Source organism: Drosophila eugracilis, unplaced genomic scaffold (assembly GCF_018153835.1).
Source record: "Drosophila eugracilis isolate 14026-0451.02 unplaced genomic scaffold, ASM1815383v1 contig_1205, whole genome shotgun sequence".
Classification (NCBI taxonomy): Eukaryota; Metazoa; Arthropoda; class Insecta; order Diptera; family Drosophilidae; genus Drosophila; species Drosophila eugracilis.
Window position 1 is genome coordinate 36,164 of NW_024571991.1, and position 6,000 is coordinate 42,163.

The 6,000-nt window shown below is 47.9% G+C and overlaps 3 pseudogenes; 1 reads left to right on the forward strand and 2 right to left on the reverse strand.

Annotated features, from left to right (window-relative positions):
• Positions 1-263: 263 nt before the first annotated feature.
• Positions 264-1,994, reverse strand: LOC121530199 (annotated as a pseudogene).
• Positions 1,995-2,833: 839 nt separating this feature from the next.
• On the reverse strand, positions 2,834-4,567 carry LOC121530200 (annotated as a pseudogene).
• Positions 4,568-4,747: 180 nt separating this feature from the next.
• On the forward strand, positions 4,748-5,679 carry LOC121530203 (annotated as a pseudogene).
• The last annotated feature ends 321 nt before the right edge of the window (positions 5,680-6,000 follow it).

The window sequence follows — 6,000 nt, forward strand, 5'->3', positions numbered from 1 at the left end:
AGTGGCGTGAGAAAATCTCGAAGATGACCTAAGACAAGAACCAGTGGAAGCTGAGCCAATTCCATTCGTATGCTAATCTTTGCAGTGCTCATTCCAACTCACGCCAAATCATTGCCCTTAAATAAATAATACGCCAAGCATTACGAAAAGTCACGATTTATGCGTATTTCCAAAAATGGTTATGTACAGAGAGAGAGGGAGAGGGGGAGGGAAGGAGCAGTAAAATTAAGGTCTCCCTCTTAGAGTTTCCCCCTGGGCCTTGCTCAACGATGTTCGCCGTGGCCTCCTTTGACGATCAGTCCAAATCACCTAAGTCCCAGCCCAAAGGAGGTTTGGAAGAGAAAGTCTTAAGAATTATCTGAAAATTAGGTTGCCAATGGCTGAGAGCTCACCTCGCCCTTGTAGCGGTTCTGTGCCACTCGGGTCTCGAATCCTTTTTCCTGAGCTCTTCGGGTGCTTACTCAGGACGTGATACCGTGACTCCAGAATTGGGGCCATACCTTGAAGCGCATGAAAATATCACTGATTAGGGAGTTTAAATTTAGAACTCAGGAACTTCTAGCTGGTCAACTAACTTGCCGCCTGAATTATCATATTAATTTTGCAGAAGAGCTTTAAAAGTTAAAAGAAGTCAGAAAAGCTAGCTTGCCAAAATAGGAAATCAGGAAATTATTCGGCTTACTTCCAATTGTAATTTTCAATTATTTAGGCAACAACCACCCATTTGTCCAAACACTTTGGAAGCACTTTTCACCCTTTTCCTATAACCTCAATTTTCCTACTAAAAGGTGGAATGAAAAATAATTGTGAAGTGTTGCTTGTGGTGCAGGATTTAACAACCACCACTTTTTCCGTGCATGATTTCAAGGGAAATCTTTTGAATTTTAATTAAAACTCAACTACCACCGTGTTTTCGTAACAATTTTCACCCATATTCAATAAACCTTTTCTTTTTGGAATTGAGTGAATTTGTGTTTCAGTGATTTTGTGTTAAAAATGTGTTGATTGATTTCAAGCATGAAGATGCATGTTAAAAACATAATCATAATTTATAATTCCACACTTTTCACCCTTTTTCTGACCCAATTTCCTTACTGAAAGTATTGCAGTTTCCTTGACACTCGAGTCAGTTTGTCTTCTGGTTTCAGTGACATCCGTGTCCAGCTCCTTAGGACTCCTTCTGGGCCGTCCAGCTTGACCGTTCTCAGAAGGCTGCCGCTGTTGCTCCTTCGATTTGGCAATCCGAGGGGAATCATTGCAACATCATCGCTAGTAAAGCAGAGCTGTGCGGCACAGTCATTGTAAAGCGCTGAGAGTGCTGCCGTGCTTTGCTGACTATTCTTGCATGTGCTGCTGCTGCAACTGCTGCTGCTCCTCCGCACGACGTTGAGTTTGCTGGGGGAAACCCGTTGCACCGGCAGATACTCCCTTCATTAACGATTTTTGCCAACTCCCTGGCATGTGGAGCAATGGTCTGGCGGCTGATACTGGACACTCTGTTGCGGATGACGAAGTGGTAGTGGTGGAGCAGGAGCTGGCAACTGTTGTTGTTGGTAATCCAAAGGCAAGGGCTGATAACTGGGCCGATAGTTGATCAGCTGGAAGTGGGGCGTCTGTTGTTGCGGAGTGAGCGAAAGGCGGTGGAACCGGATTGTACCACTTACAAAGGGCGGCTCCCTGCCTTACTCAAATCTGCGAAGACGCGGTAGAATCGTCGTACAATTCCTTGGATGGTAGAACAGATGTTGCTGCTGCAACATTGCCGGCGTAACGAGCAACAGAATTGCGGAGCTTAATATTTGCAACTTCAACTGCCTGAGTTCATCGAATAGTTTCCAATTGGCAGCTCCATCGCGTTGCACTCTCGTCAAATTTGTGGCAGCATTTTGACAACAACATAGCCATTTATAGTTGGCCACCCTTGCTTGGCTGTCTGGGGCCAAGTGCTGTGGTGTGGCTAAAAGCCGGAAGTCACTGCCCGCGTTCAGCGTCATGGGAAATCGATCGAAGCTGCTCCCGGATTGTTGCAATGCTCAACGGTCAGCTGAGGGCCAGCCGTTATGCTGCCTTATATAAGCAGTCATAGGCAAAAAAAAAAAAAAGATAGGAAAAGAAAAATAGTAAGTCTGGCGGAGATCAGAATCAAACTGATGCCAGCTGGCGGCCTTAGCCATCATCAAGGTCAAAGCTGGCTATTTAGCACTAAAAACTTTCGCTTTATCTTTGTCAACCAGTTGGTTTGGGAAGTTCCGTTGACCGTTAGAGCCGGCCATATCCAGTTCTAGTTGATCCCGATTGGTCGCCCATATATCCTGACAGCCTGTTGATTCTTTAAGGGGTTGGAAAGCCACAGTAGTGACCATAACCACTGGGCTTTTTCAACCCCTGTCATCGTTGCCAAACCATCCCCTAAAATCCAGGCCCAGATCCTTCCTTGTCGAGCTGCAGTTAGGCAGTTCATTCGACTTCTGGAAGTTGAAACCCACAGCACCATCCAAGAACCTCTCTCCAAGACTATACACTTTATAAAAACCAAACCTACTTTTGGATATTCCATAGAAAGAAGAGAAAAGGTAAGTTTTGATAGCCATAACACATTTATAATATAGGGCATAAGCGAGGTCGGCTCAACACTTCAACATGCATATCTACGGGTACAAAACTCAGATCCACCCCAGTTACTACACAGAGAGCGTTATAGATACGATTATAATGCACAAAGATTGTGGCCTCCACGAGAGAGCTGCAACAAGTTTCAGTGCTTTCGATCTGGATCAATTCCAATTTGGTTCACAACAAAGCTAGATGAAGATAGTTCCACAGATCCCTGGCTTTAGTCCGCCATGTTAACGTTGTTCATACGCATCTTGGCAAAGTCCTCGAATACAATATTGTCATCGTCGTCCCTGGTAATAGCCCTTCACATTGCGGTGCTGCTCGATGGACTCTCATCTGCTTCAGTGGCATTCGAGCGCTTCTTCTCACAATGGTGCCTAAGCCATGGGAGGGTTACTAAAGGGATTACCAAAGAAGTGATCTAATGGGGCTTACCAGGTGCCGGTTGGAGCAGCTTGAAGGTACATCCGTCTGCATCTCTCCCTCCCAGAGTACCGCAGTTGCTTGCTGCGCTACCGAGTACGATGACATACCCGGCATCTCCGTGGACTTACCCTCCCTGCACCATGGTGGATGAGGCCAGGTTGACATCCTCGTCCTTCAAGTGCCCATCCAAGGCAATACCTCAAGGTCAGATAAAAACCCATTGCGAAACCCCCAAGACCCTCTTTTCACATGCAAACCTACCATGACGATCCTTGTTGTTGGCCGCCAGAGGAATCAGGTAGAAGGTCTTGGCTAAGATTGGCCCCGGGTAATGGGCAGCCCTCCTTGGTCTCCAGCTGGGCCACTTGCTTGCTGAACTGGGCATTCACCATGGTGATCTCGGTGTCTGCACAATGAACGCAATTTGATGCTTCACGGACTTCTTCGAGTTGTTCTGAAACCCTGGAACGGTGGCTGCCGTCTTCTCGCCATGGTAGTATATCTCCCGATCCAGCGTAACCCAGACCCAAGCTTGCGTACCATGGAGAAGGTGAAGCCCTTGCTGACCAGCGAGGCTGGGCAACCGCTGGCCACGATTGAGGGGAGCATACTGGAGCTTCTTAATCTCCAGGCTGACCATGCTGCGCTTGGCTGGCGGATCGTCCTCGGAATCGGCCACAATGCACGGATGGCGCGCCCCACCCAGAGGCTTGCCATTGTCATCGCCCTCCTGTCTGAAGGTCATGAGCTATAGGAGTTGCCGGGAAGTGGAAGGTGAATGGGTGAGCAGTTGCAGCCCAGCTTGCCCTGGACTAGTTTCTCCTGCATGGGTGTCATCTCCATGTGTAGGTTGGTCATGGGCACTGATCTGTTCTCGCTGACAAGGATCAGTTCCTTGGAGAGCTTCACTCCCCTGACCTCATCTTCCCTCGCGGCCATAACGATAGGGTGGTGGCCAGTTGGCCACAAAGACCTTCCTGTTCTTCAATAGTCCGGTTCCACCACAATAACCCCATCAACTGGGATCACTCGTCCAGATCGATGAAGTCGCGGCGGCCCAGATAGAAGGTGACCTTGCCGTTGGGCGGGCCTTCTTGAAGACCTTCACGGATAAACCATCCTGGATTTTTTAAGATGTAGTTCCTGGATTCAACTTTGTTCGATGCTGAAGTCGGCGATGGCGTTATAGAGTTTTCCGTTCGGCGGGAGGAAAATGCGAAAGGCAAATGCCTTGCAACCTGTATATGCCTTTGCCCTGGCCCTGTCCGTGGGTCTTCTATTCTGGCCACTAACTGATTTGCGCGTTATCCAGTTGTTGTGTTTGGAAATGACAAAAAAAACTTATAGAAAACTACAAACTATTCTGCTTCCCTTAGGGGTTGGTCTATTTTTCTGCGCAGTTTGCCCTTGCCCGGAGCAAATTGGCTAATGTCAAGTATTTTTCCGATTCCTGACCCTGGTCCGAGGGTCATCTGGCCAACTTGCTGTTGAATAATTGTGTGGCGACACGCAGCAGGATTAGCATCGTTGAATTTTTTACCGGGTTGTCAGTCAGTCTCTTGCATATTGCTCTTGCTCTTTTAAGCCGAGTTTCTATTTGGTCAGCAGAGGGGAAGCCTTAGAAGCTTTTTAATTTTGTTATGAATCAATCGTCGATATATTGATTTGTCTGTTTTGTTGTGTCTTAGTTTGTGGCTTTATTATAATGTTTTACAAGTTAACATACTTAGTTAAATAATATCTTCATTTTCCTTTTCCCCTTTCAGTTCAAAGAGTTCAAACCAAATACAAACTCAGACTCACACCACATAAAGCACGACATGGCTTTCGCCTGCGCTTTTCGCCTTTGAGCTAACTACTTGCTGCTAGCCAAGAGGTGAAGACCAAACTTAACCCTTCTTGCTAAACTATAAAACTAACTTATAATCTCTTTCAAACCTATAGCCAACTGTACGGTCTTGCTGGAGGTGGTTCCCTCTTTTTCTCGAACAGAACTCCAATTCTGACCTCCACAGACGGCCAGAACCTTTGGGGAACTGTGCCGTCTGGGGAGTCCGATGGTTTGTCCGACGTCGCCTGGTGTCCCTATGCCGCCATTTCGCTGCCACTGCCTGTTGATGGATCCCTTCAGATCTGGTGCGGATTGGATGGTGAATCGGCGGCCTTAACCAGCAGACGCCCAAACAACCCCCTGATCTGCTTGCAGAGCATAAGAACGAGGTCTACAGCCTGGACTGGGGTCGAGAGTGGAACTACCATACACTCTGCTCTCGGCTGGGATTGCACTCGAAATTCTGGGACCGCAACAGACAGAACTCCATCACCACCTTTGTGGGCTACAACGATCTGATCTACGGAGCCAAGTTCTCTGCCCCTGATCGCCAATCTTTTGCTAGCGTGAGTACCTGGGATGGACACCCAACTTATGGAACTCTCTTGATTTTGCAGGTAAACCCTGATGAGCACGAGGAGCGCTGCGAGTGAGGCATTGTCCTGCGATTGGTCGCATTTCGATCGTAATGTCTTGGTTACTGAGGATCGGATGGCTGGTTGATTCGTGGATGGGATCTGCGCAAGATGAGGACGCACGTCTTTGGAGCTGTACTCGGGGAATTTGCTGTCCGGCGTTTGGCCTGAGCATTCACCGCACTCGGCTTAGCGGTTTTGGCATCTGCCATTGCGACTTCCACCACACGGTAGTGGAGCTACAAAGAGATAGATTCTTATATAAGGGAGTAAGTGTGGTTTGCCATTTCTAATCTCTTTTCTGCCCTTATGATCTGGATCCTTGGAGCGTGCGAATCTGCTCAGGGAGATCAAGTACCTAGCACACTGAGTTTGTCTTGGCTTGGACTGGAACCTCACAGGACCCACCAGCTGGCTGGACTGTGGCTGGGTTTGCCGCTGGCCAACGTGCATACCCTCAATGTCTGGAGAACTAGCTGTCTAGGTTAGACT